This window comes from Corvus brachyrhynchos, unplaced genomic scaffold, assembly GCF_000691975.1.
Source record: "Corvus brachyrhynchos isolate BGI_N302 unplaced genomic scaffold, ASM69197v1 scaffold116, whole genome shotgun sequence".
Classification (NCBI taxonomy): Eukaryota; Metazoa; Chordata; class Aves; order Passeriformes; family Corvidae; genus Corvus; species Corvus brachyrhynchos.
In genome coordinates, this window is record NW_008240221.1 from 9,997,503 (window position 1) to 10,009,196 (window position 11,694).

The window sequence follows — 11,694 nt, forward strand, 5'->3', positions numbered from 1 at the left end:
AGTTTGGGGAAGGCAGAGTGCTTCAGTGGCACCAGGAGCTCAGTGCTCAGTGCAGTTTCATTACAGCAGCCCCAGATACAGCTTGCATTAGCCACAGCTTCATTTGACATGGGATCTTGTAACCCCATTCCATCGTGGAGAGGGTGTCTGGCCTCCCAAGCCTCTCCAACACCTGCGCAACATGGTAGGGTTGCAGCAGGTGTTAGCCACGCTCTCCACCCATCTTGTTTGTGCAGTTAAGTCTGGGGCCAGGCTAGGACTGTAGATGTCCTCTGCCCCATGAAAATTAAAGAAAGGAGGAGCCTTGCCCCATCCCAGTGTGCTTCTGCCCATCTGTCCCAGGGCCTCACTCTAACTCATAACTAAAAAAAAAGATAATCTTTTGGGGGTGGGAGGGAAGGGCATAATTAGAAAAGCACATTCTTGGGATGCAAAAGACATTTCAGAGGACTGAAGCTAGGTCCTTGTTGCCATATAATGATGGTGGAGAGGCCAGAGGCAAGACTGAGAAAAGGAGAACAGTGGGTACTTTTCATTTCATACTAGGATGGAAGTAGGCTCGATCTCTTTGCTATAAAAAGAAATGTATATTTGTGATAGAGAAGTGGCCAGCTGCTCTAATAGTGGTGGAGGTGTACAAATTAGACTGCCTGAGAGGAACCGGTGTGAATTGAATGGAGACCTGGAAGCCACGGTCATGGTAACTCATTAATACCTAACAAAAGGGTCTGTGAAAGGGTGTTGCACGTCCTACAGCCCCTCCAGGGCATCTCTCACATGAGATAGTGAGAACTAAAACTCACACATCCACAACAAGATTACTTGAAGCCAGTCACTCACAGGCACAAGGGATGCCCAAGGCTGTTTAACACTCTGTTAGCACGCAAAGTTGCTCCAGGAGCCAGTGAATACCTGTTAGCTCTTTGCAAATATCCTCTTCACTGCAAAAGACAGAGGTTGCTTTTTGTACAAAGGTCAGCAGAGTAAACAACGAAAGATGTGCTGAACTGCTGGAAAATTTTGCAGGCAGGCAGCAAGGAGAACAGGGAGCCGCCGGCACCATGGACTTGCCTTGGCAGTCTCTGCCATCAACATAGCCCTGCACACTTGGGCTTTCGGGTTGGGTTGTGCCCACACAACACAAAACCCGTGGAGCCCTGCAACCACGAGGCACTGCTGCACACCATGCACTGAGGGGAACAGAGGCTGCACATGTGTGTGAACCACACAGGAGATGGGTCATCCTGTGGGCTTGTGGTGGGGCTCTCACTATCCCTGGGCTTCTGGCATTTACCTCCCATTATCAGGTATGTCTGAAAAAACACCCAGATCGGTAGCCATCAAAATGGGTGCGCTGTAGGTTTATTTTACAGCACGTCTGGAGTGCTCCTCCCTTTCTCCTCCGCCCCCTTCGCTTCCTCTATTAAACTGTCTTTGCATCTTGTCTCATGTTAGGACCTGATCTGGAAAATGATTTAACTGCTTGCTTAATTTAATACACTGCAAGTCATTGTGTTGCAATCACAGCTGGCTGCATGGAGAGCTCACCCCGTGTGCCGGCACTGGCAGCAGGGCCTGCTCCGGAATGCTGAGACAGGGACAGAGCCACCCCTGCAGGAGCTGGGCTGGGGGGCTCTTCCAGGCTGCTGCCTCCAGTGCTTTTTGGCTGCATCAACACCTAGTGAGTGATTTGGCTGGGGCACTCTGGGCCACTATTTGCCATGCTGCTGTAGTATTTTGGGGTTTCTTTGCACCTCAGGTCTCTTTTGTAATCTCAGTTTGGCTCGTCCTCGAGCTCTGCTCCGCTGTTACAGGGCATGGAGCACCCCGGGGCTGGGTGTGGGGTCGGTGTCCTGGCAGGTTCCTGCATGTCAGTGCAGCTGACTGAAATTCCACGGGGAGCACACAGCAGGCTGTGAGGTCACTGCTTGAAACAATAGCTTCCTCATTACAGAGTAGAGTTTTTTTCACCTATTTACCCATCATGCAGGGATGCCTTCTGAGGTGAGGTCTGGAGCGTATGGGCCCTTAGACAGGCAGCACTCCTTCAGAAATGCTCTTCTGCTGCAAAGGGTTCAGATGCAGGGACTCATAGAGGGACTTCTAGAACCATAGAATCACAGAACTGTTTGGGTTGGGAGGAACCTTAAAGATCATTCAATTCCAGGTGTCTTGCCATGGGCAGGGACACCTTTCACTACAGCAGCTTGCTGAAAGCCCAATTCAACCTAACCTTGAATATTTCCAGTTCAAAATTTACCCAGTTCAGCACCACTGAAGGGTCTGTCTCCCATTACCCTGAAAATCCTCAGGGTGGATTTTTTTCTGTTTGTCCAGCATCAGGGTCGCACTGCTGAGGGGATGCTCACTGGCAGGTACCTGCTGTGTGTAACTACAGCACCATGCACTGCTGTGGATGCTACCACAGTGCTGGTAATCATGACAAAAATAACACCAGGGGCTGCTCTGAACCCAGGGTGCTCAGCTGTTAGCTTAGTTTGCTCTGTGCTTTATCTCTTGTGTACTCTTTCCTTTACCCACAGCCCTGAAGGCATGAGTCTCTGTAGATTGAGGCTATATTGTATGCTCTTTTACATATATATCAAATAATAAATTAACAAGAAAGGGATTTTCCTGAGACAGATCAAGCTTCTTACCAGAGGCATGTATCAGAAATCACTGTACACATGTAAAATTGCGGGTGGAGCAAGCCCGCACATGGAAATACCGCTCTTTACAAGCAAGAAATTACCATGCTGTTTTGTTTTTCTGTTTCGCTTTCCTCCTAGGAATTTCTTTCTGCTTCCATGCTTTATCTTCTGACCGAATTTCATAGTGCATGGAGTAGAGGAATGTGCGTGGGAAACACTTGGCTGGCCGGGCTGTATCTCCACCGCACACCCTCCGCTCCCACCGCCCAAGCGCGAAGCCCTTCCCAGCACTCGCCGAAGTCGCTGTCACGCATTTCACCCGTGAGTCACTAATGTGCCTGATGTTCATGCTGCAGCTTGTAAGCGGTTAGTGCTTGTTCACACAGCTTTTCTTTTTCCTTTCCGCTGGTCCTTCTGATTCAGCTGATTTAGATGGCCGATGGCCTCCTCGCTTGCTCATGCTGCCGTTAGTCACAGACCAGCTCTGGGCTCACCAGCCGCCCAGGGGTGGGGAAAGGACAAGTGGATGGAGGCCAGTGTTTGGTAATCAGGGATGGGCAGGTGATTTCATGGCACCTCAAAAGAAAGCTTAAGCCTTGCTGGTACCATCTGCCTAAGCATTTCACACAGGAGGTGCTAAAAAGGGATCCCGGAGCTTTAGGGATAAGTGTGAGCTGGAAGTGAGCACCAACAAACCAGGGAAACAGGCTCTGCTGCCTCTGTTGGCAGGTGAGCAGCTACTGAGAAATGTTCATGCAACTCTGAGAAATAAAGGTCTGCTGCTTAGGCTGACTGGAGAGAGCTGCTTCCTCCCCAGTCATATTGTGGCCTTCAGATGTATGGGGCTGGCATGACTGTGGCTATCCATGGCATGAGAATACACCATTCCAGGTCTGTGTTCTGCGGGCTGGCTGCTGCAGTGGAGAGAAGACAGGCAGCAGAATTTGTTTGGTCTCTCACTGGGGCTCGTATGGGCAGAAGTGGTTATTGAGTGGCTGCATAGGGCAAGGTGGCATCCCTTTCTCCAGCAGGGATGCAATGGCCCAGAGGAGAGTCCTGGAATGGATGGAACAAACTGGCAGCATTGCCCTTTGCAATGGTTTGTACCTCTGCGACTCACTGTGCCACAGGGGAGTTTCTCTGTATTTTACCAATTTCAGGGCATCTGGGAGCCCTGAATCAGCAGCAGGGACTGCCTGCATGCACACAAGGCCATGCTGGGAGGGCTCTATGTTGGCCACTGATGACCCTAAAATTTCCCCCCTGGCATCTGTTAAAGTTTTTCTTGTTTTCAGGAAGGTCTGCTGCCTTCTTACCGACAGCAGTGAGAGCCCTCCACCACAGCACACAGAAATGAGATACCCTGACCACATGCTTGCTTTTTTCCTTTCCTCATGTTTACCTGGGATTGCAGCCAGATGGGCACTGGAAGTTGGTTTCTGGGAGCAGAATTTTGGACAGTGATAATCTAATCTGACCTCCTGTGTAACCCAGGTCAGGGAGTTTAACATGGTAATTCCTGCACGGGAAGGAATTCTTCTTCCTGGCTGTGCCATGAACCCTGCTCAGCCCAGCAATTTGTGGTTGAATTAGGTATATCTACTCTTGGGTCTGAGGAAACAATGAATTTTTGAGTTTTTGTCTCCCTTGGTGGATATAGATCTGGTTTATTCCATTAGATTTTCTTCCCAGACACATTCAATAGAAGTTCTACAGCTGAATGAGATTAGAGGAATGAGACACCCCCCCACCGTAATAGAGGTGTAAGTTGGATGTGTACAAATATATTATGCCACTAATACTTGAACCTTGAAAATTCTGGAGTAAAAAGGGTGATTATTACAATTGTGGTGATCTCCTGCAGATGACTGTGAGTTATTTGTTCACATAGTTGTGATTCAGAAGCTGTAGGAGCTGGGTGCAAATAATACAGAAGGAAGTTTATGACTTCCTCCTCCACTTCACTCCTCTGACCCTGCTTCTCTCCTGCCTCCACTTCTGATATTATTTTGGTTATATGAAGACTTGCAAGGGGATGATGGCTATGTTTCATGGGGTACCCACTTGTGAAAACTGAGTCATGTTCTCCCACAAGAAGAGATTTTATCAGAGCGTCTCATCTCTTGCATAATATGAGAAAGAAAGACAAATAAGTTGGAGAAAGAAGGCTAAGTGTTGAAAGCCTCAGAGATCTCAATCTGACCCCACCACTCATTAAATGACCAAAGGGAGATCACTCTCAGTCTTTCCAGCAGAAAGCTGCTCCAGAAACTGCTCCTTGCCTGCCTCTCAAGATAAATGAGTTCATATGGAAATATATTGCTTGGAGTATGCAGCCATTTGTGCATTTTTTTGTATTTATCTACACACATACTTACTTGAATAATACATACAAACAGATCCCTGCATATACCTGAGCTACTTCAGTTTGAACTAGGAGCTGTCAGTGCTCATAGCTTCCAGAAGAGGTGATATATATGTGTATATGTATGTTTACACACACAGCTTTCCCTGTTTTCCCTGCCAAAGACAGGAATCCCTGTGCCTTTGAGCAGCATGGAACAAGCATTTCCATCATGTTGGGACTGGCTAAACCGGAGAGAGGTGCAGACATAAAACAAAGCTATCCTGGTTGGGAAGGAGGAAAAATATCTAATTAACCAAATATACACCCAGGACCTTAGTACAGCTGTGCTCCCTTTTTGTGCCACTGGGAGAATTTAATCCGTAGAGGGAGTTGATTTATTTTCTTCTGGTCTTTTCTAGCTGCAGATTCTGTCACTCTGCAAAAAACTCCTTCTTGCCCATAAAACTCTGTCTTCATTTTACCTAGTGGATTAGCACTGTTCAGTCTGTGGCCTTTTGCATCTGTGCAGCCATCTGAGAAAATAAGCCTTTTGCCAGATAGCTTAAATTAATAAAGCTGAATTTTTCCTTCCACCAAGGCCAGCAAACTGAAAAAGGCAGAAGCCCTCCAGAGTGATTTTAAACATACAGGTCAAAGGGGGAGAAAGACAGAGGAGAAAGGGCCTGTACAAAAGTCAGGTGAGGAACGAATGACAAATGTGTTTGCATTTGTTGTCTTGTTCCTTCTTCTAATTCTTCATCCCATTTCCTTTTCCATGGGTGAGTGAGGTAAGTGGGTCTCAGGTTGTCTGTGTTTAGTGGAGTACAAGGAAATCCTGTTGCAAAGCACATCACTTATGGCACAGTTTGGTGGTGTAGGTTTTACAACATTCAGGGAAGGAAGATCTTTTCATTGGCAGCTGAAACATCCTACATAAAACAAGGCTATGCCTTCTCCCTGCAGTCACTGCTTGTGGCTCACTGAATAAGAAGCTCTCTTTAAAAAGATACACTCAGCCTGGAGACAAGTGATCAGCTGGAATGGATGGAAATCAAAACAAGGCTCTCAGTTTTGTTTTTTTTTCCTCTTGGCACCTGATGAATTTTCCCCATGTAGAATAATTTGGAGCCAGGATTTTTTTTCTAGAGCTCCAAGATCGTTACTTTGCCTGTTCACACACTTTCTTTTTCTAACAGAGTTTTGTTTTTCAAACCAATTTTTCATCAGACCAGTAAGTGAGGAGCTTGTGGAGACCTGCTCACATGTGAACCTGGAGAGTGGAGGGGAAAACCCAAACCAGTATTGCTGCATCACTAATGGTGCAGAGGCTCAGATAACAATTATGGCTGCTGGATATTTAGGCTCTGCATTTAACCCACCTTTCCTAGCTACCTTTGCAGCTCACGTTTAAACAACAAGCACTTTCTCTTTCCCAAGGCTTTTCCTTAATTGGATTTTTGTTGTGCTTTTTTCTCATCTGTGGCTTAAGAAACTGTAAAAAAATAGCTTGGAGGAACCAAAAAGAATCTGCACTTTAATTTCAGGCAGGAATTACACAGCTTTCCTAAAAAGTCATTTTGCTTCTTGCTTACAGGATGGGAAGGGAAGGCATTTTGTTCTGCACAAGTTGGTGATGATCCTGAAATGCAAGTTTAAATCAGCAACTGCATTTAAATCAGCATTTACGGTAAAGGGAAGGGCTTTGGGTAGGTGATGACTTTTATACTCTTTGCCCTGTACCTTTTCCTGTGGTCTGCTGGTCCCACAGGGTAGCAGAGCTGGGCCTGGCACAGAGGCTGCTTGACTCCTGTTCCCAGTGGCTGAACCATGCCTGTCCATAATAACTCCACTACTGTGGGTTAAACTGAGGACTTCACACCAGGCTGTGTAGTCCTTTGTCTCATGAACAGCCATGTCACCTGGAGCAGAGGGCACAGCCCTGCCCAGGAGGGGAGGGTGAGCACACCACTGACTAAAACCCCTTTATCCACAGCATTACTGAAAGCATCCCCACTGAAAATAAAAACATCCTCTTCTGCCCCAGCACAGCTGAAGGGGTGCAGCAGAAGGTGAGAGCAAACTGGGTAGGATGCCCACCAAGAGCCCTTCAGAAGCCAAACAAGCAGTGCACAGGGGCTCACTGCTTTTCCAGTAGATCCCTGCAATAACCTTTCAGTCAAGAAATATATTTCAAATAATATGGTGGGCAACTCGATACTGGCAATGAGGGAATTGAAAAATATTTTGCACCTCATTGCATAGCAAGATTTCTCAGTACAGAGCTATAAACTGCTCACACTGTGCTCTGGAGTGATCAGTCTCCACGGCAGTATATCCTACAGAGGTTTTTCAATAAAATTAAGGATTTAACCTTCTTCAAGAGAACTACTGACAGGTGCTGTGTGTATTCCTGCCCCTGTAAGATTTTCATGCTCTTGTGTCCTAATAGACTCACAAATGTATACAAACATTGATCCTCATAGCACAAATGCTGCTGAAAATTCAAGAGCAGTGCTTGTTTTGCCATTGTATAGTTTTGCCAGTTTTCAAAATGCACTGGACACCAATTGCCAGCTTCTTTGAAGAAGCATTCACTCACAGGCCTTTAGTCAGAAATGCTGCAGATTTGGTGATTAAGGGATGGTGAGTTTTTTCTCAAGCCACACCAGTCACTGTGATGGCAGCTGAGTTCAGACCTGAACTCCTGATTTGGGAGGTGTAGCAGTACCCCTCTGAATAAATAACAACACTCAGTGGGCATCCTGAAGTCACTGAGTGCTAGAGAGCTTTCTTCTTCTCTCCAGAAGATTGCAGCATCAGGTTGTGTCAGAGCTGCAGCTGCTGCCAGGGATAGGACTGCTGCCAGACATCTGGAGACATGCTGATTTCTACTCTGCTTTTCTGGACTTTGTGGCCTTATAAAAGAAGCAATCAACTGTCTTTCATAAGAACACGGCTTTGCATTGTTGCAGCGTTTTTCACTTCCAAATCATTTTACAAACATTCAGTGGTGCGTCACAACACACCTCCAGTGGGCTATGGATATGTTTTATCTTAATTTTGTAGTTGTATTTAATCAAACAAACAGGAAACTACTTTCTTGTCAATCTTCATTTTGTGGCCCTCAGGCTAGACCCACAGGCACAGTCCTGTCCTCTGTCTGTCTTGGGGTTGGTCTATAATCAGCCTGGGATGGCATTGCTGCAGAAAAACAGCCCAGAGAATGATCTGAGGGCAAGTTACCAATGCCAACACCAGGCCTAGAGTGACTGAATGTCATTGTTTTACTTCCAAGTGTAGATGTTTAAGATCTTGGGTATTTGCAATCTTCTCCTCTCAGTCTGTTCTAGACAGTGAATAACATTTTGTAACCACAGCTCATCCTCTCTGACCAAAGGGCTTGTTTTAAAGGCATCCATTCCCTCCAGTTTATAGCCACACAAGCCAACAGAAAATGACCCAGTGATAAAATGTGGTTGTATAAATCTCTCCCAAAACATATTTTCATTATCCATTAACTGCTTGTAGTCAACAGTGAAGAACAGGTAATAGATATCAGGAAAACAGCAACAGGATGGGTGAATGCTGATCCTGGAGGAGACCAAAAGACCCCATAAGCAGCCAGCATGCTGCTGGGAACCTGGTGCTCCTGTCCCTTCAGTCAGAACAGATTTTACACTCCCCAGGGGACCTAAATAATACTTAGTGATGACGCTGTGTATTCTTTTTTCCCATCCTGCATCAGCGTATTCACACATCCATATGATAAGCTTTTAAAACTGTAGTTCTTTTAATTTTAGTGAATAAAACATACACAAATACCTATAAAATATGTACAGACTGCCAAGAGAAGTTGTGGATGCCACATTCCTGGAAGTGCTCAAGGCCAGTTTGGATGGGTTTTTGAGCACCCTGGGATAGTGGAAGTTGTTCCTGCCCATGGTGGGAGTGTTGGAACTGGATGATCTCTAAAGCCCCTGTCAACCCAAACCATTCTAGAATTCTATGATTCTGTGATAACCATCAGACCACTGTCTGAAGCTTCCAAACAACCTTATTTTTGATCAAGTGTACTCACTTGTTACGTGATGATGCACTGAGATTTTAATTGTGGTTAGAAAGCTAAATAAGTCACGAAGGCTACAGCTTTGAGTCCCATCTCTGTTGCTCAGACTTCCTGGTCAGGATACAGTTCAGCAAAACATGCCATGCTTATTTTCAGACTGTATTTTTCAGAGTCTCTGTGTAATTAAAAAGGCTGCAAAAAAACCCCTGACTGTTCAAGGAGGGCAAACTCGTGGAAGCTGGAGTGCTTGGTCTCTGTGACTCACATGTCAATAACCTTTTAACATGAGAGTTTGACAAAGGCCAATGACTCACTTCAGAGGAAAATCCCACCATGGGATGGTAGTTCCTGATTCTCAAAGACTCTTTAAACTAAGCATCATGGTGCATCTGCTGAGAGGTTAAACCCATGAATACTGCTCAGGTTTCTATTTAACATTTAGAGGCTAAATATCACATCTGAAAACACTGCTCTTGTCCTTGCCCCTCTACCAGACTCCACAATTAACCCATCCATATGTGTTTGTAAAGCACAGTAAGACAAATAAAGGCTGAATTTCCCAAACTGTGGCCACAGCATATGAACTTATAGACATAAGCAGAAAACTTCTCCACATCAATGGATTTCTTGCTTGTCTGGATCACTTGCATGTCTGTGTTTCCTGTTGCTATTAAGAATTACAGCTGTAATCCTACAGGAATGGTTCTTTAGTTTTTAAAGTGCAGCTAACCATCAGGCAGGCAAGATAGCGCAAGCCACAAGGACTGAGCTCGTCTGTGATCTCACCGCATTACACAATACTGTGAGGAGCCCCAGTGGTGTAACATTGCACAGAACAAGCTCCAAGGAGTTTGGGGGTTAGAGACAGTCCTGAAGAATTATTTTGTGTCATGGGAGAGAGAAATGGGAATGAGCGGGATTTCAAAGTCCGGATTACCATTAGGCCAACAAAACACATTCCTGTAGTCTGCAAGTATACAAAGACATCATAGCTGGCTCATTTCCTTCCCTCTTGCCTGTAGCAGCCACAGCTCCAGACCTACTTTATTTGCACTGCATCAATGTGTCAATAAAATGTGGCTGTGGGGCCTCATCCTCACCCAGTAGGTGTGAGGTAGCTCTGTGTGAACACCAGCCAGGGCTCAGGCTGGCAGCTCTATCCTGGGCAGGGAAACATTATTTCCATTACATTATCTCTTTTGTATATTGGCTTTTCTTTTTTCCCTTGAAGGTATTTATATTTAAACCATAAAGTATGATCAGATTCAAACTTGTTCTGGACTAGCTCTCCTCAAACGGGTTTGTATTTTAAGTTTCTTTTCAATTTTCCCATGACATTGATATGTCTGCTTGTAGGGAAGCACAGTGATAGGCAGGCTGGGCTTAAATCCACCAAATTCTATTTGGATTTATATTATCACTGAACTCCTGCCAGGGGCTGAGGCAATGGCAGGCTGAAGGCTGAGGGAAGAGCTGAGGACCCAGGGGAGATGGGGTCACTCTGGAAGAGCAAGAGAGAAAACAGAGGTCTGAAAAACAGGGGTCCTACCCTAAAACCCGGAAGGTGTAGAAGGAAAAAGAGCTGTTAACCTACCCCTTGCAGGGATTGCTGTCCAAGGCACACAGGAGATATTTTGCTCTCCAAGCCTTTGCTGGTCCTTGTGTTTCAGAGCTTCTCTTCTTTTTCAGGGCTGACCCCTGGATCCCCTCCCTGCTGCTGAGGGTGGAGCAGACTTGGATGCCCTGGATGTCTGCACTTACTTCTGCTGCCTCTGTGTATCATGGCAGGGGAGGGGGGTTATGCCATTTTACTGGATTTTGGATGATACCTCATATGTTTACTGGACTTTGCCCTCAGCTGTGGTGAACACAGCCTTTAAAAGAAACTTCAGACCCATGTGTGTGCTCAGTGCTTTACAGAACTTTCATGTTTCCCAAAATGCATCCTAATGTCCATTCTATTCCTTCCTGGGAGCCTTCGTGCAACAACCTCCTGCAGTTGTTTTAGTTATCTGTATACTTTTCTCCTTGAATCAGATGACTTCTCCCTTCCTAGACAGGTTACACAAAGTATTACCCAGACACCATGAGTCCTTCCGCCCCCAGCAATTGCCACACAGCTCCTTGCTGAGCCTCTCTTTCCATAAATAATACATGCCCAGATTTCTTAAATTCTTAGTCATCTTCCTTGATTCAGATACATGTCAATGACCTCTGTTATGACAAACAAGTACATCTGCATCTGGAATCCCATTTAATGACTTTTTTCTCTTATTATAGAAATATATACTGTAGTCCTTCATGGGTGGAGCAGGGAAATTACCATAATGGTTTCTGCGCCCCGTTAGAGCTTTGACCTGGTTTAGCATAGGCTGGCTCACATCACCTCTTACTCAATGTTTTCCATGGATGAAGTGCAGACAAGCCACATACAAGGAGCTCTTGGATCTGTGTCACATGTGATGAGACAGGAGAGGATGGAGGGGGTTCATGCCAACTAACTGAGATGCTCTAGCTGAACTCCTAATTACCCAGTCTTGACCCACTTGGTTTAATCCAATCCCCTTGTCTCTGTCAGAGTGACATGTTTGTTTTTCCCACATTGCTCTCTACAAACGCTGGTACAAGAA

The 11,694-nt window shown here is 45.7% G+C and overlaps 1 long non-coding RNA gene across 1 annotated transcript; it reads left to right on the forward strand.

Moving 5' to 3' along the window:
• The first annotated feature begins 878 nt into the window (after window positions 1-878).
• On the forward strand, window positions 879-11,297 carry LOC108449262. The gene is made up of 4 exons (XR_001865410.1): window positions 879-1,307; window positions 2,790-2,972; window positions 6,593-6,704; window positions 10,754-11,297. It is a non-coding gene; the product is annotated as an uncharacterized LOC108449262 (long non-coding RNA).
• Window positions 11,298-11,694: the final 397 nt, after the last annotated feature.